The sequence below is a fragment of the Ammodytes marinus genome (genome assembly GCF_949987685.1).
Source record: "Ammodytes marinus genome assembly, chromosome: 9".
NCBI lineage: Eukaryota > Metazoa > Chordata > Actinopteri > Uranoscopiformes > Ammodytidae > Ammodytes > Ammodytes marinus.
The window spans coordinates 11,503,666-11,526,546 of NC_137213.1; the positions used below are offsets into that span (position 1 = coordinate 11,503,666).

At 39.6% G+C, this 22,881-nt stretch overlaps 1 protein-coding gene across 10 annotated transcripts in view; it reads right to left on the reverse strand.

The window, feature by feature from the left end:
- ptprfb (protein tyrosine phosphatase receptor type Fb) overlaps positions 1-22,579 on the reverse strand; it is a 167,921-nt gene extending 145,342 nt beyond the window's left edge. For all 10 annotated transcript variants that reach the window (XM_080034566.1, XM_080034565.1, XM_080034573.1 and 7 more), the window contains exon 1: positions 22,118-22,579. The gene's annotated coding sequence lies outside the window, so the exon portion shown is untranslated. The remainder of the gene's footprint in view (positions 1-22,117) is intronic.
- Between the last annotated feature and the right edge of the window lie 302 nt (positions 22,580-22,881).

Genomic DNA, 22,881 nt, shown 5'->3' on the forward strand with positions numbered 1-22,881 from the left:
AACTTTAAAAAAAAAATAATAATAATAATTAACCCATCCAGCAAAATGCTTTGTAGAATAAAAAGCTCTCCCAAATGACATGTTATGCTTGGATAAAGACCCGAGGTTTCAAATTTCAGGCCAGGGAGAACAGACATCATGTATGGACATTAAATATATGGATGTGTGTGCCGTTCACAATGCTGTAAGAGCAGTTTTCTCAGTGACACCATACTATATTTGCTTGCTGATGGATTGCCTGTCTGCCTCTACTACTGCACATTCAGTAAAGAGACAGAACTGCTGATTAAATGTTTTTTGCTTAGCTTTCAAGCACATCATAACATACAGGCCTAAGTTGTCGGTTTCCATGACATTTCAGAAACTCAACAGTATCAATTTGGCATTTCATTATTATAATAATAAATAATAATAATGCATTTTATATAAGGACACCGAAGGACACCTATTATTCCCTTATTTATTAAATGCTGGATTAACTGATTGGTCAGCCAACAGAAAATCAACAAACAATTACTTTGATGATCAATGAGAAGTCATCTATCAAGGTAAAGCGCAGAACATGTTGTTGCTGATTTCAGCTCACAATTGTGAGCATTTTTTAACTTGTATTTGTTTTATATAATTGACATTGACATGCTGTCAATTGAATATATTTGAGTTTTGTGTTGCTTGAACAAAAAAGGTTGTGAAAATGCCTCTGAAGGCTTCAAGAACTGATGATTGGTATATTTGAAAATTTCTTAACTTTTTATGTAATATTACATCAATCAATGAATCAGTTTTAATTATAAAACATTATTAAATAACTGACAATGAAATGGATCATAAGCTACAGCCCCACAATGGATTCTTGTGCAACCCCCAACTAACAGGAATATAGAAATAAGACGCCAACTATTTCCAGCTTGAAGCCATCCCTCTTCGCTATTACAGACAGCTTCTTGTTCCACCTTTAAGTGCAGCTATTATCGAAAAAGTATAAACAACTTAGCTTCCAAACATGGTGGATGATGTAACATACAGCTTGTTCTTTTCAAGTTCTTTCCCAGGCTTAAAATTAGTCATCATCTCGGTTAGCGATTGGACTTTCAGTAATACATGAAGAGATAAGCCATACAGAAAATTAGTTTACAGGATGTGGTGAGAACATCAGCTGGAGACCCAGTGTTGACTTGACACGCCAAATGATTCCCTTAATGTGTCTAAATCCACACAGGAATGCATGAAGATATGTCTGAGTAAAATGGCATCCAGTGCTGCATTGTTGCCATAGGAGGATGTATTACCACAGTCCCTGTGCAAAGTGTGACCGATCAATTTAACTTCCTTTCTAAAAAACAACTATGCATCTGCTGTGTCCCACCCTCTGCTATATCTGCGGACCACTCAAAGACATATGATATCGTACAAAGCTCAGTATTTGAGAGACGTAAACAAGGGTGCAAGAAAAGGGAGGAAACTGTGAGAAAGGGAAGGAGAGGGAGGCTTTTGTCACCACATTTCTCACAGTGGGTATCGGAAACAGCCAGATGCTGTCCATCACAAATGAAGGCCGGAAGATAGATTGCCCTATTTATCTAATGAAGAGGTCAAGGGTAGTGTGGCTGGGAGGTAAGTGGGGCAAAGCCAAGATTGTCACAATGCCATATTCAAAGAACTCAATCCAAAGAAGCCAAATTACCCACAGCATTACATGGTAGAAATGTAGATGAATAAATGTCCCAATAGTTGGTAAGAGGTTCCTAAAAGATGACGCAAAAGAGCCATCTCCTCCACTAGCCACTTGGAAAGACAAATGGTAATCTGGGGCAATCAAGAGTTGATTAACATAAAGCAAATTAAGTTATGACTAGTCTATTCGATCAACTAAAATTATGTGTACTGTAGCTACTGTTTTTCTGATGAAAGACTGTTAACTGAATGTCTTTGCTGTAGGAATTAAACCGTATACAGAATCCACAGTTCAAACATCGGTTTTGGGGTCACCCTTTCACATGTTTTCAAATGTTAGGCAATTTAAGCTTTTCACATTATTTTCAACCTATCATGCTCATTGACAGTCAAAAGTCACTTCATGTTCATGCTTTACACAGTTTGGTAGCCGTGGATGTGCATCCATTGCTGGAATGAGCCCAGATCCAGAGTGATTGTAGGTGGTGGAATTGTGTTTAATATAGCCTACTATAATAATTTCTTTACTTTTATAATCAGGAATAATTTGACGAGATTTTCTGGGTTTAGTATTTGTCATTGCCGATGACAAATTACCATTAATTGCAGATCTACATTCATCACTTTTCTCTACCAAAAAATCTATGTTTATTTTTAAATTTGAGGATCACCATTGCTGTAGTCATATGTTTGATTCAAAGACCCTTGTGCCATAGTAGAGCACAATGTCTGTTGTTTGGTCATTTGACAGGGATGAAATTGGAAGACCTAAGGCACTTTGAACACATAACAATCATAACTATACCCAGAAGGTTGGGTGGTTGCATTCCACTAACATTTCAAGAAGATTTTCTTCTAACCAGGTGAAGAATCAGGGTAGTAGCTGAAAACAGCATGTTGGACAAGCACTCTTACCTCCTCAAGCTGAAGGCTACATCTTGAACAACCTTTTATTGCAAAAACACTCAAAAAGACGTGTAATCTCTGTTATCACCACAGGGTCAACACCACAATAAAACCATTGCCATCGAGAACTAAAGATCCATCTCATCTGCAACACCCATTCGTCTGCCCAAAGGACAGATACACAAATGTTGCCTGCAATGCCATTTATGTGCTGTAGCTTCAAGGCATGAAAAGGCAACCAACAAAGGTTTAGATGGAAAAAATGTAAGCATAAAACTGTCAAACAACCTGAATTGAGAATAAATAGTAGTTGAGGGTTTAAGCAGCTCTGATTGTATTAGCTTTGCCTTTCTACCCTAAAACAGATGATTGAATTCCTGCTGATTGTTTTGCAGACCGTGCAAATTTTCATAAAACAAAGCTCAAGCATGAAGGAAAAAGAAAACCATTTTGTCCACAATTTTGAGGCCGCATTTCAATTGAACTACAAATACCATCCATAGAAAGGAGAACGTTGACAGAATATGTATTGTCACTTTTGCTTAATAAAAACTCATGACGCCTGACTTCCTGAGGCACTGGAAGTTTTATGCTGCACTTGTGCTACCTCACTAGGTGTGACATAAATTGTATTACAACGTCTGCAAAATGGCTAATGCCGTTACCATAGTAACACCTCTGATTGATGGCTTTGTTAAGATGAATAGTTACACACCATTAAACTGGTGTAATCGTGCATGGCAGTCATCTCAATAACCAGGGACAAAGCAATTACGAAGTCATTAAAAAAAGGAAAAGACTAATACAACATGGTGCACACGGTTATGAGTGACATGGCTCAAGATCAGCCGGTGTGGATTTTATTTATATACATTTTTGGGAATTTGGACATGGATGGATTTAGTTTGGATAGATTCGGATATATAATATTTGCACTGAAGTCATCCTTTGTTTCATTGATGCCTGCCTGCTTTTTCACATCTTGTATGCTTCTTCATTTTACGCTACAGATGGTCTTACACTGTCAGCTTGAATGCTCATTTCCACTGGGATTACATTCGGCTGTGTCTTAGAATAATTTGATCGCTAAGTCAAGAATACTTGTTCACAGGAATACAGTCCTACTCGGGCCCACGGGGCAGGGGCAGAGCACAGCCGTAAAGGCTATGATTAAGTGAAATCAAAATTCAAATGAAGGAGAGGAGATGGAGTGACACAGATGTGCTGTTGTTCAGAGCGAGCGGGATGCATACAGCCACACACCACCACACACCCAAAGCTTTATACACGTGCATCGACAGTGGCGCCACTCAATCATCCTGGTCGAGGGCCAATCCATCTATCGCTGGTTGACTGGGATCCAATCACCATTCCCAACAGGGACAGAATAAAAGAATGGCAGACAGCCTGTGAAGAAGCCCACTCTCTCTAGGAGATTGATGGGCCAAATCTTGGGGCGGTTCATGAGGCATCCCATATTGACGAACAGACCATACAAAATATCTGATGTCATACAGCACTCTTCACCTTACTCTGTGAAAAGAGTGAGCTTTTGTTGCTCTGCGTTTTGTAAAATGTGTGTGTTTCACTAAGAAGGTATTTTTAACCATTCAACCATAAGAAGCCCATTAGGATTTGTCATGAGTTTCAGTTGTATCTGTCCCGAGCGGATGACACTAATTTTCTTGTGTTTAATGCTGCAAAACATTCTCAATTTCTCACAACTCGATGAGTGCAAATAGAGCAAAAGTGGACAAAAAAATAAGCTTTTACAAAGACTCAAAGTCCAAAAGAAGGAAAGCAAACTTTCAGATTGCCAAATTGGTGGATTAATTGGCGTGTTTTCAGTGTAATAAGAACAGTTGAGTCTGAGAAAGTTAGTTGTAAAACATGTGCTAGAAATCATAAAAAATATTTTGATTCTTACAAAAACACCAATCTGGGTAAAACATTTGTGTTGGGATGGACAAAAGACTTTAAGTTGAAGTTCATGGTTTTTGTTTTGAGTTAGTCACAAACTATTAATTCAATTGCTTGCCTAACTTAATTAATTATTTTTGGCTAACCAGATGAATCTTTTCATTAATTATCTATCGACTGTAATATTTTATTTTGTTACACTGGCTGTTATACAGGGCAAGTCAGAGCCTCAAGGGAAAATCCACAGGAAAATCAGTGTTCACATGTTCCCCTAACTGAGTCTGAATAATTTAAAATATATTATTTTACCAACTCCATAACATTAATTGGACCTTGCTGCACATTTGGTATTCATGAGAATTCTTCTTACCTAACAGGTAGAAGCGTTTCTATAAATGTATTCGGCATTAACATGTTGCACACCGTGATCGCCTACTACCTAATATGGTATTATTCATTTTCAACCTAGTGGTTATACAAGGGGAAAAGAACAATGTTCAATATTTCTATGCTTGTTAAAGTTATTAAATAACATCATGTCATATATTAGCTAATTGCTGCTATGACTAATTCTGAGGAAGCATCAAGTAAAGTTGTCAAAACAAATTTTAATATTCAAATTTTAGTTAGAGTTCGAAAAAAAATAGCAAACCCTAACAAGCTTAATACACATCCAGATACCAATTCCCTCTCCTGCCAGCTTACAGCATGTTGTGACAAGTAATACGATACTTTGATTCCTGGGTTTAAAGGCTACATCTACCTCAAACCCCTTTAGAAGACACTGAAAGGTGAGGTGTTTGGAATCACCTCTATAATAACATGTAAAAACATGTAAAAACATTCACGGTTCTTTAATGCATCACAATGTTAGGGGCCACAGCCGCTTGCAGCGGTTTAACCACAAAATGGAATATATATCATTTAATTTCATGCAAGATATTGAGTTTGTGTCTTGTTATATTGTCATGTTATTGGAGAAATAAGCAGTAGGCCTACACTTTTTGACCATGCAGTGGTCATATTATACATGGAAATACATACCCTACTTATAAGATGTACTTATTAAATTTAGGGAATAATTAAGTGGATTTTTTTATTTTGCTTTAAAAGTACGTTGGTGTGGGTAAGCTTTAATTGCAAAACCCAAAACAGTCATCAATATTATACATTTATATATAATTAAAATGTATTAAATAATGAATGCATGTAATTGAAAACAAAATTAATATGGACATTATTTCAGAGAGAAACCATGGACAGATTCTTTGCTAACCATCACCTAATTTTATAATGAAAGGTGCAGGATGACATGCGCATCCACAAGGAAAATATAGGCTTTTTGTTTTATTTTTTTAAAGCATATTTGTTGATAAAGTCTGCAGTTTTTTAAATGTCCATTCTATCTCTACCTCTTCCCTCCATTATGACATGTTTTAATAATTCAACTTATAAATAACTGAAAAAAATTATGCAATTATTACCTTACTAACTAAAAGTATTTGACACATCACTTGTAACCACCTTTAAGTAGCTCCATCTACTGTATGAGTGGTAAATCTGCACTGCGGCTTTACCACCAGCAACAGGTCTATTTTAACTTATTAGTTTTTCTAGCTTTAGGGAGAAAATGGAGGCGACGTGAGTGAGATACAAAGCCAAGTGTCTTTTAGGCAGGGAGCTATAAATCACACTACATTTTTTTTATTTTGTAATAAAGATATTTCAGTGACAAAATAAGTGTATATCACTATTAAAGTGTAATGGTGTCCATAAAGTAATGCTTCCTGGATTTTGTAAGCAAATTCAAATAAGATTTTTATGGAATTTGTAAAACATAAATGCTTGTTATTGCTAACCATGTACTAGATCTAGTGTCCAATTTTCCCTGTCAGAGAAATGACAAGACAACTGTGTGGGAATGTGGCAAAGCAGAGGAAAAGATACCAGTCAGATGTATTTCTGGGCAAATATTGAAACAAAAAAACTCTTTTAGATCAAGTGGCCTTGAGCGACAGCAGGATTGTTACAGTCAAACTCTCCTAGTGGGTTCTAATCATTATTATGAAAATGAATAAGATATACAGCTGCAGCCAAGATCCTGCATTATTATAAGCCATCCTCAGGCAAAACTGCCATTCACTTATCCAGACTACAGTAGATTGACAAGAGCAATACAAATCCTCATCTTCCAGGCTGTTTATCGACATGTGCTAGGGGATCCAGTCTTCCACACAGGCTCTCGCTGCGGCTCCAGTGTCAGCAGCATCACACACACAAACATTGGGTTGGCCGGTTACACAGCTCAGTCAAATGGCAGCTGCACTGTTGCTTCTGCTAATGTGAAGCAGCACATGCTCACATTAGAGCCCGAGCACCAGAGGGGAGAAAAGCCTCGGGACAGACGGCCCGCTGAGCTCCGGTCCTGTGCTTGCCCCAGCGCTCTTTAAGATCCTGCATGAACCCCCCGAAGCGCCACTGTCTCCTGTCGTTTAATGACGAAGATAACCTTGCAATTCATCACAACGAGGAGGAACTGTTTAATTTCACAGCTTTTCCGTCGCTTATTTGGATATGGGCAATTTCTCTGGTACTCAACAGGCTTTACCGGAGTTTGCATTCTGTTCATATTTGGATATATTCATTCAGATGAATTGCAGACTACATCAGATAAAATGCTACTCGAGTATTATGGTTTCTGAATCGCACCTCATAACTGCTCTACTGCATGGTCCCCTCTAACCTTATGTTATTTTGAACAACTCTGTTTGTGATTAAGAAAAGATAAGATAAAATAGTCCTTTATAAGTCCCACAGTGGGACATTTTCAGTATTACAGCAGCAAAAGAGGATAGGGCGAGTAACATTAAAAAAGGCAAGTTACACAGTAAAACACAATAAATGCTAAGTAAAGGGACTGTTAAACAGTGTGGGTGTCAACAGTACTGATTGTAAAGTCTGACTGCTGCAGGAAGAGAAGATCAGCGGGGTCTTTCCTTCACAAACCGCATGGGTGTACTGGTTGTTTTATTGCACCTTTTCTCTATGATTGTAGAGTTTTATTTAATGATTATGGTGTACTGCTGAATAATTTTAGTCCTCTATAGCCACAAAATGAATGCACTAATATTCAGAGCCAAGCTTTGTGTGGTGAGGCTTTTAAAGTCAAAACTAGCAATGAATGCACCCATATGCTGTAACTGACACAAAAGAACAGTTTTGCATTCAGACACTCACTGAAACTATAATCCACACTTCATGAAGGATTCCCTGAAGGATGGATAGACAATTCCATAGCCATAACAAATTCAGCTCAGACTGACATGAAAATGACTGCAGTTAAGACGAAAACATGTATTTGGCCGTAACTGTCCACCATGTCTTTTTACTAGAAGTGAATTTAACACCAAGCCAATGCCTAGAAAGCCCAAAGGGGCAAAAACATACAACCAGAATCCAATGCTTTGTTCAATGATGTGATGCTTTGGACAGCAACAAATGTTTTCCAAAGTGTCAGCAGTCGGAGTTCCCCAAGAGTACATGAACACATCACATACCATACCAAGTCTCAACCCCCACACAGACTGGTGAATGGAAAAGTCCAGCTGCTACCAGGCTGCAACAGCGCACAGCATGAGGACATTTTCGAATGCAAAAACACCAGTGTGGTCTTTGAGCATGGTTATAAATGATGCAACAGTAAAGAAGAAGCAACAATGAATCCATCCATCTGTACCCTAGGGTGCCTAGCAAAACTAAAGAGGGCTGGACTACACTCGCATAAAAAACTACTCACTTCTTCTGAACATTCTAATGAGATATACTATAAAATGTTTCTCCAGTCACGGAAATTGCTCAACATATATATTTAAAAAAAAACACAAAATCCTACTCAACAATACATCCAATATCGTCTAATGTTGGTTGCAATTACCTGCTGGAAATTCCAGTATTGGAAAAATAATAGGCTGGTAATTACATTTTCCGATTTATGGGAACATAATTTATCAATATTGAGCCCCCATTGAGAAAACATATGGATGTTAAACATATCTACAACATATCAGTTCATCTCTGTTACTGACATTTTTTGCGGAGATATATGGATTTAAAAAGTCATAAAATGTTAAAACAATAAAAAAAAAATCCTTGGCTTAAAACCAAGAATGGTGTGACCTCATCCCACAACCAATCATTAGGACATTTCAAAATTTAGGACGGTCCCTCTTTATTTAGGTTGTCAAGTCCAAAGCAACACATGTCAGTTTTTTCAACCCAGATGGACTGACACATTATTGGCAAACATTTACTTGAACCTAACATCTGTGATAAGAAATCCTGCAGATGAAAGCCTGAGGGAGGGAGATAATTGGCAAGACATCATGGCAAGTTGGAAGTTAAAAGGCATGCCCTTTCTTAAGAACTCACTGTTAAAAAAATCCATTGATCTGAGAAACCCAATTACGTTATTTATGCATATTAAATGATGATAACAGAATATTTCTGTTGTGTTCATTTAGATTGAGAAAGGTCAATCACTGACACGGTTCGCTTTGAGGCATGAGAAAGGAGTGACTTGCTCTTCTGCTGCAGGTCAGGCTGACTCTAATCAATTGGCTCATCTCTTCAGTCAAAGAGTAAGCTCATTGGAATGCTCCAGAGGCTCAAGGGAGGAAGTACACACAGTCCTTGACCATGATATGCTTAAAATGTAAATGAGCCTCTGTCCGAATAATGGGATAAGTCAGCAATGAATATGCAAACGACCACAAATTATTTTTGCTTATCTAATATAATTTTTTGTTTGTTGGCATTTTGGATGACTCCAGATAGTTGATTCTTAACCGAAAGCTGGGACATTAATTAATGTACAACCGTGTTCCTTATTTGCTATGATGATCTCATCACAAATGCACACTGGACATCTACAAATGTAGTTGTAACACCATTAGGTTCAAACCACTTCCAGCCAATTCCAATGTGGTCAGAATTTCCTGTGTGGTTAGATGAGTGGGATGGGGTGTTACGGATCAGGGTCAATCCAGTGGATCGACATCAGCTACTGTCCATTTTCTAATCCTTTGTTTGCCTCCGGTACACTAGCTGAATTTCAAATTGCTCTCCATTAAAAATACTGTATCCATTACCAAATTCACAACGATGAGAAGCATGCAATTAGTGAAAATTATTGTCATGGCAAGCAAGGACAGTAGAGCTGTAGAAGGGGGGGTTTTGTTCTCTTTACTGAAAACTGAACTGAAAAATTGTGTTTGCGGTGGTGGGAGTGATAAAGAAAGCCTGTCCAAATCAAAGCAAATCAGTAATAATGGCTACAGGGTGTCAGTGCAGACCTATGCAGCTGTCAAAGCTGTTTAAAAAAATGCTTTACTGATCTCACACAGTATGTGCAATGTGAAGTTGTATAATTAATATAATTCAGTGACTAGTGGACTGATGATCAAAATAAAAGGTAGAAGGTATGAGCATCGCCTGATATCATCTGCCATAAAAACCTCCAAAATATTCAAATAGCATCATCATCAAAGTATGGAATCATTCAGTATACATATTTATTTTTAGAAATGTTAAACATTGTACAAATTATTTCTCTAGGTGTAGTGTATCTGCTTGATATCCTTTTTTTAAATAGCATATGACAGTTGCTGTTAATGTCTTACCGTATTCCTTACTTTTCCTATCAGATAAGATCCAAAGTTTACCTCAGACGGCTTAAATTAGAACCCCAATTCATTTTTCAATTCAACTAGTCTTGCATATTTCCATACTTTATAGATGTTTCTTTGATGCTTGGTTGTTTGGCTGTGGTGCTTCCTTTGACAGAAAGTACGCTTGTGTGTACCTTCCGATAAGATCCAAATCTCTTGGCTTTGTGCAGGTATTAAATCGTAGATAAGACAAGCAAAAGTGAGAAATACATTAATTGCCCAATTTTGCATAGCATTGGTAAGTCTTGCTATAAAGCAGCAATTGTACTTGCCTTATTTAAGTTTTTAGAACAAAGAGCTGGATATAAACTAGGCCTGGCGTCCTGACAGTCACTACACACTATGAAAACACCACAATAAAAGGCAAGATAAGGCTGCTGAAATATCATATTGGGCTTTTTAAATATATCCCATCTTGTAAGCTTGGTGGACAGGTCATGACGTTTCCCTTTGTTGATAAAGACTTCCCCATTTCAAAAGCCTACGATGCACTAACATGTCCAACAGACAAGCTTTCAGGAACAAAAGGGGTTAAGGACTCCTATGTAGAGCCACATGATTCAAAATCTATCACGCTGTTAGCAATGTTCACAAAAAGGAAGAATATCATCAAAATCTCCATACCAAGCGCAAAATATATTGGCCCATTCACTTCCATTTCGGACGAGAAAAGGATTCACCATTTCCTGGGATTTTCTCTAACTTGGTCCAAATCACATGAGGTGGGTTAGCACAGAAGACTACACAGCAAAGCCAGGGGAAGGGGAGAAAAACAAGCTCATCAACATGCAGACACAGGAAGCCCAGTGAGTCCGAGTCAAGCTGCCAGATAAAGATCTGTCTGACACATAGCCTTTTAAATAATCCACTAGTAAGTACACCATTAAACATTAACATCCAGCTGAAGAAAAGGTGATTTTCCAATGGGGGGTGCGTGTGAGGCCGCGGGAGGTTTAAAAGATGCATGATAGCGTTGACAGACACCATGTGGACATAAGAACTTTATATCTCACTCATTAAAACCAATAGCTGCTGATCCTCTCTAGAGAGTACCAGGTGCTCTTTGGAGAGAAGAAAAGTGAGCTTCTTATCTGCCTCTATGGAGATGTTACGCAACAATGGTGAGACAGGAGGGGGAATTTTCTAATGGGGCAGGACAGTAAAAGTAGTAGCAGGTGATGTTGGCTGAAACATTCCCTGTCGGTTTGCATTTTTAACGCATCACAAAGTAAGTCAAATCCGGTTTGTGCAAGCCTTGTTTGCAGTCTGACTTTCCCGCCCTCTGGTTCTGCCAGTCCCTGCTACTCTGATTAGAGAAGGCACACAATCATAGGAAAGGACATGCTTGATGTGATCAAATACTGGTTATTCTGTCATGACTAGGACTTACACTCTGTCAGTTAGTAATCCACATTGACGTAATAATGAGTCCGATGCCTGCTTGCGTGTGAAGCATCCGTGTAATGCAGAGGAACCAGCGTGGGAATCCGACAGGAGTATTTACGACTTAAAGAGATCTAGAAACAATTCTCAGTCCTTCTGAGGGGCTCAGATGCTGTTTGCCATGTTAATTGCTTTGTGGTAAATTGAAGGCTTTGAATAAACCCACACCATATCAAATGATTCAAGCCTTTTCAAAAATGTTCAGATGTCAATTGTCAATCAATTATCTCAAATCTTATAGGCGATATTACCTGGCTGAAAATAGAAATTCAGAGTTTGCTGGGAGGCTCCCAAGCTCAGACATGGATATAAAGCTTGTTAGGGAGAAAGACACACACAGCAATCAGCAGCCTTCCTTTAAACTCAACTATCCAGAAAGGCTTAACAACACTGCACACCATTTCAGAGAAGAGTTTTCTCTTCAGATTCAAGATTAAAAACATTTTTTACAAAGGCGATCTCTATTTCTCTGACAATGGTTCCTACTTCAAATCAAGGATAAAGTTCTTCATATCTATCTATATAAGCTTTGACAAAGAAAGATAAAAGTAGACAAACTGCTTATCCTTGAGCTTGACATATTAAGGACCATAGAACATTTATTTCACTCTAGAACCCATATATGTCAGTGAGCGCATTCTTTTTCTCTTATAAAAATAAATGGCAAGAATAAACTTCAAACTGAAGATTGTGATCACTGAAGAGGGGATGTGTGGGCTACATGTATGTGAGTGTGTGTGTGTGTGTGTGTGTGTGTGTGTGTGTGTGTGTGTGTGTGTGTGTGTGTGAGGTCAGTGCATGCAGTGGTGCAGGGGGCTCATACCTATACACTGGAAAAGAGAGCTTAACCATACAGCGCATCTTGAGTTACACATTATATCAGTGCCCTGGTCAACCTGGCCAAAAGTATTTTCAAACCCATTTGCAAAATATAATGCTAGCTATTCCTCGGAGCCCCAGGGACAGGAGAGCCAGCCTCATGAATCACTGGCCTTTTAGAGGAACTGCGGCAGCGATCTCACCTCTTTGTCTCCATAGGGTTCAGTTGACTCTCTGGTAAGCAGAAGCAAAAGGGTGGCAGTGAAGGAAAAATGTTTAAACTATGAGTTCCAAAAATCAAGTTAAGAAGCCCATATGAATCAGTGCTGACAATAACCACCGGGCGGTGGAGGTTGCAATGCCTCCTATACAATAAACCACTGTTGATCTGCTCAGTAGGAATGCAATATTGCCAAACACCTTAAGGATAAGTACTTTATTTCAAAGCTCATAGTAACTGCATCCATAGTAAGTGAGGGGGGAAGTAAGTTTTCAACTGAAATGTCCTCAGTACATTATCCAGGAGTAGGGACAATGTATTTTACTTATTTAAGGGATCCTTATCAAAACATATCATTATGAGAAGAAGTAGTTAGACTCTCAAATATTTGATGTAAGTATCCTCAAAAGATGCTTTATAATTGTCCACTTTATACCTTTAGGGGCTCAATAAATGGAGCTCCTTATCCGCATAACTTCAAATGGATCAAAAGGGATCACTCTAAATCCAAGTCTCTGAGTCTTATCTGGCATCTAGTCATGGATGATCAAGTATCATCCCTTAGGATTTGATGTCCCTTCATGGTACATTTATTTTAATGCACATTTTATATGTATGTCTCTGTGTTGTACAATGTATTGTGTATGGCATTCTTAATGTATTTTCTTTCAATACAACTTCATTTTTGCAAATAATAATAATAACAAAAAAAAAGCAAATTAGCTTAGGCTGTAAACGCTATGATATGTAGTATTTAAGCCTTTTCAGTGAAAGTTATTTGCTTGTGGTTCTGTCAAAATGAATATAAACATAAATAAAAATGATCTACCACACACATCGATGTAGCCTACTGCAGTGGAAAATAACCTAAAGTCCTTGTTGAAATGGAAAGCAGCCTTTTATCCAGTGTCCACAAACATTAAATATACAATAAATTCCATTTACTACAGCCAAATGAGTTCCCCTCCCTCCACTACCTAAGCCACTCTGTAACCTTGTGCTGTGATATTCCATAGTTTCCGACTACAGTTAGGACAATTCTACGTGATTTCAGCTCTGCACTAGAGTGTGTAACCTTGAAACGTACTTATTGTGGATCTGATGAATGCTGTTAATGTACAACCATGTATTGGGTCATTTATATTATCATAGCCCATATTTATATATAAACTGGAAACTGGATACAGGAAACAACTTATCATTCCGGTCACTGCGAAGACATTCCATTAAAAAGCAAGTTCAAAAGTCCCAATGCTTCTCCCTTCCCTGTGACTTCATTTACTAGAGCCGAGATAAAACAGTGAAACAGCAAAACCAGTCTGTTATGGAAAGCATTACAAACTTCAACCTTATCTGTTATTTTCTAAACTTAAAACAGCATGTAATTAATTGTAGTAGTAACACACTGGCTTGACTTCTATATTGTTTATTCATTAATGCTATCAAAACGAAGACATGCATGTTGATGGCAGATTTGTCTGTGTTAACCTCAAATCTTTACAATTTAAAACTATCACTTATTAATAGCACAGAACTCAAAGATGTATGAAAGGCTTCTTTACAGTTTGTCCTTACAACACTCCACATTTTGAAACATTTGACAAGCACAAGCTAAAGCCCTAAAATTAAATTATTTGCAGTCAGATTTGTGCAATTTCAGCCTTGTTGTGGGAACACGCACTCTTTAAAGTTGTTCAGCCCTTAATTTAGTCATTGAATTATTACATTGCATGGCTTTTATTAGGGTCACTTGTCTTCACTTGTGTCATATATTCGGGTTTAATCAAATCAGGCGGACTTGAAAAACATCATTAACTCTAGCTGTGGAGGCTCGCTAGATGGTCTATGCTCAAAGCAAAGGCCACGGGCCATCACAGCATTAGGGCAGCACGGGAAATCATTTAAAATGAAGCATCATTTGTACAGCTCGTATGTAAGAGTTGAGCTATAATGTAAAATATATAAAAAAGGGAAGACATCTTTAGACTGGCATTAGCAAAATCCTGTTCATTTCTAGGTATGCTACCTTTATTTACTGTTTTTACTTGACCATGAGCTCCAGTGTGACATGATGACATGCTGTCAACACTAATGGTGTATGATGGCATCAAGGCTCTGTCAGGAGGACACAGTAGGCCAAGGCCCTCGGTAGCTCTGCCTGGACGAAGAGCTGTCATCTCCGTCCCTCACTGCCAACGCGCCCCACCCTCCCCTCCCTAAAATCCTATCCATCTGCCGGATCAGCGGGGCAGACGGAGTGCAAGGCATGCACTTTTCTGCCATTCACTGTTGTGCTTCAACACGCCCAGACAGTGGCAATGAGGGTTCCTGTGTGTCTTCCCCACTGCAATCAACACATGGTCAGTTTGCTGAATTTTTGGTTAAATACACAGAAATTGCATTCGGCTTATCTTGATGCAAATGCCATAACATCAGCCCTTTCCTAAAAGGGCTGTGGTTCTAACTGTCAGTCTTGAACTATCTCTTCACTGCTTCCATAAGCTAAAAACAACTTGGTGGAGTGTCCTGGTGTCTGATTTCTAATCCCTTATCTTAACAGAGATTGTGTGTGCACTTTCAGGTGCAAAAACATGCTGACTAAATCTCTGTGTGTTTGTATAACACTATTCTTGCCAAAACTGGTAATGGTTTGGAAAGAGATTCCCATGAGGAGAGAAGCTTTTAGAGAGAAACCACAGCGAAAGTGCTGACATCCTCCCAATGAGACAGCATGCAAATGAAAAAAATGCAAAGTCACGAATTGTTTTCTGACATAAATAAAGAATAGCTTTATGACTGTCAAATGTTTCTATCCGCTTTCAGTTAGGCAATGGTGTTACAGCATTTAACTGTCAAAAGTGAATAAAAAAGACAGTGTAGAACATGTTTTCCATCTCTCAAAGGATAGATTTGCTTGCCTGCACGGCTAATATAAAGAACTGTTGATGAAACATGACAATCCAGGTCATGTTCAAAACATGTCAAAACTGGCTCATTGTTCGTTGCTGTCAACATTGTAATCTACTTACAGTAGTAAGAAGGTTACAATGTGTACATGTGAGTTTGTCACGTCTTCCATTTTTGAAGTATGTGCCATTTAGGTCCAGCCTGATAAGACGGCTGACTGTTTGCCCTTCACACAATGTTCTATATCAATTCTGGTACAGCCTATGTGTGCGTGTGTGTGTGTGTGTGTGTGTGTGTGTGTGTGTGTGTGTGTGTGTGTGTGTGTGTGTGTGTGTGTGTGTGTGTGTGTGTGTGTGTGTGTGTGTGTGTGTGTGTGTGTGTGTGTTAGTGCGTGTGTGTGTGTTCTAATTAGATGAGAACCTGGGAAGAATAGGTTGACAATGACAAGTGAAACGAATGACACCAGCCAGCAGAAAGAGTGTGTCGTCTGTGCACTTCTGCTGACTGGGCAAATGTACAGCCGAGGCACTGAGGTCTTGCATGATGCGAGTCACATGTTCCTGTCAACTACATGGTACATTTTACCAATACCACAAGATGTGATAAAAAGTGTGTACTGTGCTATATAACCCAGGATGAGCCACCATACAGAATCTGTTAGGATCTCAAACAAAAGATGTAATAACCAGTGCAGCAACTGTGGGACATGAAGCTATTTGGGCTCTAATGATTCATAAAATTCACAGCAGGATTTGATGCATTACAGGGTGGCATCACAATTTCATATACTTTCAACTCTGCCAAAATATGGACTGCCTGAGAATGAGTCTCATATTTTTCCATTTTCAATCTACTATGACACTCAACTTTATGAAAGTATAATAGCATTATTTTCAAGAGCGCCAAATTAAACAATGGAGTTTGGTCCCATTTTGAGTGTTTTTTCTCAGCTACATTACACAAAAACCAAAGCAGCTCTCTACAATACAACAAAAACAGCAATGGGGTGTCAAAACATCACTTCAGCTGAACAGCCACACCGTCGTTTTGTTTGACAGATATCGAGTAAATTGCAGTCAAATGTTTTATTCATCACATTTATCAGATCAAGTGCACTGCATTGAGTGATACTAAATTGTGCAATGTATTATTTATAACTAAAAATGGCAGGTTATCATAAGTCTACACAGAAGATCTGTACAATGTCCTCATGCAAATTGCTATAAGGTCAGACCAATCAATTCAAATCTCTCTCTCTCTCTCTCTCTCTCTCTCTCTCTGTTCGAGCATCAATCCAAAACCCCCAAATATTCAAATAGAAAGGCAGAAAATCCTTATTTTTAAGAAGCTGGAAGCACCAAATCATTATTTTCTTTGTTTAGCGACTAATCAATTCATTGATTGGGTCTATTTTTAATTTTTATTCAAGAGGCATTTCACTGCATGTATTGGTCACACCCACTGTACTGTATTACAATGATGGAAAAAGTTTTTCCCACAATCCCAGGAAGTATGTTATGAGTAATAACCTGACTCATGAAGCACACACACACACACACACACACACACACACACACACACACACAGACACACACACCTGTTAATACTATGTTTGTACACAAACAATAATTAGTTCCACATGGTTGAGCTAGCAATGCTATTGGCTAAAAACACTGTTATGTGTATTTAACTTTTAAAAGCACCTGCGATCCCTGACAATAATAGGATGAAGAATAATCACTCCAAACATTATCACACACAGCAACATCACAAAATATCAACTATGTAACCATTTACAGCTGCAATAAGCATGATCCTACAAAAGTGAAATTCTCCACTACATAATGCAGGTAACCTATTGCTAACATGAATTAAAATTAAAACACCTGTAAGCAATCTACTTTGATCTGTTTCATGGTTAAAAGTTATAATTGGACGGCCTGTGTGGTGACAATGCAAAGCCATCTGGGACCATCTGAGATCACAGGGACAGCAGATGAACAGTTTCTACATCGCACTAACAGACTTGGTTATGCAACTCACTGGACATTGTTAGGATTCTATTCCACAGTATTCCACATAAAAGTACCTTTTCCCATATCAGAAAATCTCTTAACAACATAAAAAACAGTGATATGTTTGAGCTATCAACAAGTAATACACTGAGGACTTGAAACCCTGAATATCCAAATGCGGATTTACTTGATTACTGTTTTCTAAAAAGGGAATGAAGGTGAGGCACCACTAATGACTGTAATTAAACACATCCTGTGGTTGCTTCACAATACAGTCATAGTCAATTATCTTTGCTGAAAGGCTTCGGATCTACTGAGACGCAACTGCAGCTAGTATTGAGTTTCAGTCATTATCAGTTGCATTAACAGAATACTGACATCCTATAAAGTTCAACCATCAAATTCCAACATCCTCGTTAGTCTTTGCACTTAGTATTCTTCTAAGGAGGCAGCTGCCTTTGCACCCCACCAGTGCTTTGACTTTGTAATGAGTTGTGTCTCTATTAAGTTTTAGTAAAAATATTATAATTGTGGTTGCGTGCTTGGTCCATAATATGTAATGGCTGCCTTCTAACATGTTGATAAAGAACAAGTGCAATGCTGCTGCATGGAATGGCTGGAGGAAAACGCTCTACCACGAAAAGAAAAGGCTGCATAATCCAAAGCAGATGTAGAACCTATATCTAGGAGGTCTGCTCTAAATGAAAAACAGAACTGGTCAACACTTGACCTTTCAGTGGCATCAATATTCACTACTTCACTCGGCAACACTAACATACTTTGAAGTAAAAATAACGAATCGCACATGGAATGGATAAAAATAGGCCTCTGGTGGTAGCCCAGGCCATTTTTAGACCGTGTGTCTGTTTCCACTTTCCCCCATTGCAGGGGTGCCCTGTAAAACATCGGTGTAAATGGTTTATAATGCCACCAGTGGACTCTGAAATGGGAGACCTGGTTTCAATCAGCAGTCAAATTGCTCCCTACATTACCCTCGCAGACAGAGTAGTAAATCACTCGTTGCCTCTGTACGCCGCTGACGTTAAGGAACAAGCATTGTTAAAAATCCACCAAGCATGCTACTAAGAGCACCGTGTCTCTATGTGGGGATGGGATACTAAACAGGACAATAGCAGTTGCTTGCGGCGTCCTACAGATGTAAGGGTACACCATCCTGATGTCTGACGCAGAAAATCAGCACACTTCACATCTGTGTGGCTAATGCTGACTCCTCAAACTTACCAAGTGACCAACCTGATCTGCATTGTTGAATGATAACACAAGGTTATATTCTGGTTCTTGTAACCCCCATACCAAAGAGTCCCATCACAACCAGTTTGAACCAGTATTCCTGGTTAAAAAGAGTTATTTGGTCTGTCTGTGCCAACGCCCTGACGATGGGCCAGTGAGGCATCTCGGAGCAGTTATAATCCCCTATAAACCCGAGAAATGCTGATCCCGCCCACCACAGGCCAACACACTATGGGTATAACCTGTCATTACAACTCCAGCGCCCTGAAATTACCAGGATTTTACCATATGGAAAGCATGAGAAAGCGTCAGCAGGGAGAGGTTGTGCCTAGTGGTTTTTTCCAGTGTGTGGTCGCAGAGGAGCTGCTTATCTTTAACAGTGCCATTCGGCCCGGCCCCTGCTAGGGAGCACCGGCATAGGAGGAAGCTGAAGCAGATGCTCTGGCTACTAGCCCCTGACCACCACACACAATGCGCAAACAAGGCCAAGGATGTACCCAGGTCAACAAATACATCAAATGTAAGGGTAGCACTGCCAGATACACAGCTGTATATCGCGTTGTGTACCTCAAACATCAGATATTGTATGTTGCCATTAATATTCAAAATCAGAGAAATTATAAATTTTAATACATTTTACATACGAGGGAGGAAGTCACTCCACATCCGCCCGCAAAAGAAAAGGAAGAAGTAATAGCTTCATAGCATTGTATTGTTGTTTGTTGTATTGTAGTGTTTTGTTTGAGCTATCCCATGATCCATGACGTCTGCAAACTCCGTCTTCGGATATTTTATTGATCTCGAGCCCCCTAGCGTTGGAATTGTTGATGCTCCTCTTAGTCAATCTTTTTGGTTATATTTTTTCTATAATACTATAATTTATGGTGAAAAAAATAGGATGAAAAATGTTAATCAACTTGAGTTATTTTCGCCATAAATCATGCCACAATACAAACATTAGAGTTGACATGGTTACAAGCCTAGCTTTTGACAATATGTGTGCCTAGTAGATGACGTCACCAGTTAACGGCCTGGGCTAGGCTCTTTCACAGGCACTCTTTGAAAAAACAAAAAAACAACAGAGACAAAAAACGAACTGTTGACTCTTCTGGCAAGACAAGACAAAAGAAAAAAGCCATGAATTGATCCATTGTAGGAAACCCTGTAATCTCTCAGAAGTCACGAGGATTAGGTCAAATAATACATCAATCTTGTAAGTCTTTTTGTTTTTGTTTTGAGGTGGCTGGGACTAGTATAAGCAGTATGAATCAGGCCTTATAGCATCCAGGGGTGAGTCAATGTTCAGCAAATACACAGCAGTGCTCAAACCATGATACATATCAAAGTAGAAAAGCTTTCGCGCTCCACACAAAGACAGAATGAATGGGGGAAAAATAAGCGAGGAGTACCACAGTAAAGAGACCTTGCAGTTTCCCCCTACAACACCTAGCCGACATGATTGAAGAAAACCTTAATGCTTCAGCAGCATGGCACCTCACAGCACTGTCAGCACAGGTTCAAATGATAAAATATCTATCCAATAGAAAGCTACAGGGAACTGTGAATCCCAGATCCAAACGGTGCACCAGAGAGCCATCTGCTTTATGAAAGGAATTATAGTGAGTCCCCCCACTAATCGGCATGTACTGTATTTCTCCCGCGTCGTTGGAATAGCCCACATGCAAAAGCCATAATGTCTTAAAGTGGGCTATCAAGTAACCCTGAATCTAGAATAGAAATTCCCCCACATCACTTTCTTTTCAGCCTACTGGAGCTGAATGTGAGAAACCCAAACATGAAGCAGGGCCCTGTATAGGATTCAGTTGCAGAAAGCCTCTGATGCAATTCCAAGAAACTAACCCACCCTGTATCATCCTGTTACACTACAGTATGGCTCGTGGTTATGGTCTCTCTGCATTGTGTCTGTGACCGCTGTAATCGGATTCCTGTATTGATATACGGGATGGCCATGAGGCTACTTCGGCGTGTCACTCACCCCGCAAAAAAAATTGCATCCAATCCTTTCTTTAAATAAACCAAACAGGGCAGTGCTTCGGGGGCTTGATGCAATGCTGAGAATCTTTCTGTAGATCCACGTAGCGGTGTACGCTCTCCCCTTATTTCTGATATGTTCAAGATCTGAAGACAGCTTGAGGCTAGTACATGAAGTGTGATGCACCTGTTAATTGAGTTCTCCAATGGATTAAATGTACATGCTTTTGCCTGAGCAGCTAGAGGCAAATGCATGGCATCATTCAAGCCCTGTCTCCGGAGCCAGCTGTCCTCTGCAGCAATAGTAAAATTTTGAGGGCAGATGAATGACATACAGGGGCTTTATGCAACTAATAGGCATACACGGGACACAAACGCTTGTCCGTTTTAATGATAACGAGAAGAAAGAAAAAATGTTCACATGCTGGAAGGGGGGGAGTGGGGGGGGGGGGTCCTCGATGACATGCCCCGGCGCTCTTGCACGCGCGCACACACGAACGCGCACACAATAAGTGAAAAAGCCAGGTTTGGGGGGAGCTATGACACCTTGTGTTATGGCATGGCATGTTTTAAACATGGGAGCTAATCCTTACTTTGCAATTAAGACAAAAAATGTAATCAAAGCAGGGTGACGACAGGCTCACGCCCCACAGTCCACCTCCTCTTCCTATTTATAATTCCATTACCGATTAACGAGAGATTTTCTGTTTGATAAAAGCTTTCATCGCAGCACAGACGCCAATTTGCTCGCGGAAAAGTACATGTGCTCAGTTTATTGCCAACTAGTCTGAGCAGGTTTCTCAAAAAATCACTTGTGAAACAAATGACGAGAGACGAATGGTGTGCTGCGTCTTTCCCCATTCACCTCAATGTCTGTGTGGATAATTTTGTTCAAACGAGGACCGAGAATGTCCGCGAGGCTCTTTCAAACAGACTTATTATTCGGCATTGCAAATAAAAAGTTGTTAGCTAAACATTCACAGTTAGCATGACTTAAAAGAAGACAACAGCAACACACTGTGTGCGTGGCTGTCTGGCGTTAGCCTTTAAGACCGAATTTACCAGACGGAGCTGACTTACACTAATAAACCCTGAACGCAACACCTTTTAAAAAGCGTTTTTAAAAGTGCTTACAGAGAATAAAGCATGCCGAACAAACATACGAATAGCAATTACCAAAGGCTCAACGTTGAGACGCTCAAGTTCAATGGGGGGACATTGAAGAAAGATAACGGTGCACTTACTGAATCTCCTCTTTGTCACCGCCGTTGGCATTTCTCTCCTTCTCTGAACCGCTCGCTACGTTTAGTCCCGTCTTCAGTTTGGAGCAATTCCACTTCGTGTAAAACTCAAAGCCACAAAACAAAAGAGTTAGAGCCAAACCGTGGTGGTAAATAAGTAATAGATAGTTGTCCACTTGCGGAGGAGCACGAGGTCCTATCCCGGTCGGCCGACGCACAGACCGGGGTCGTGGAGAGTAGACTGGATCTATTCGTGGCAGCTCCCGTGTCTCGCTGCTAACGGGTTAACGTCAGCTTCGCTCAAGTGTTCAGTGTCGGTGCCTGCCTGCATACGAGACGCTATCTAGGCGACGACCAAATGTTTTCTCTCCCTCTTCTACAAAAGTAAATGTCCCCGTCTCTTCCAAGTTAATTCGTGAGCTCCAAGTCTGCACCACCATGCACACACACAGTAGCCTAGTCCCCCACCACAGAAGGAGCTGTGGAAGGTGGGGAGTTGTTACGTTTCTCCCTTCACAGTCACGCTTCTTTCTGCCTCTGTTGGAAGAGAGAGAAACACACACAAGTCGGCCAGCAGGATTTTTCGGATTCACTCGGTTACACTCGCTCGCCGCTGCTGTGTCCAGTCATTCTTGCCCCTCAGGCCCAATAACATGCACCAGACACATAGTCTAACAAGGGGACGTCAATATTTATTTTTTATTTTTAAAGACAGGTACAAATAACTTAAATTTCTCACGATTTTAAACATGTTGAAGGTGATTTTG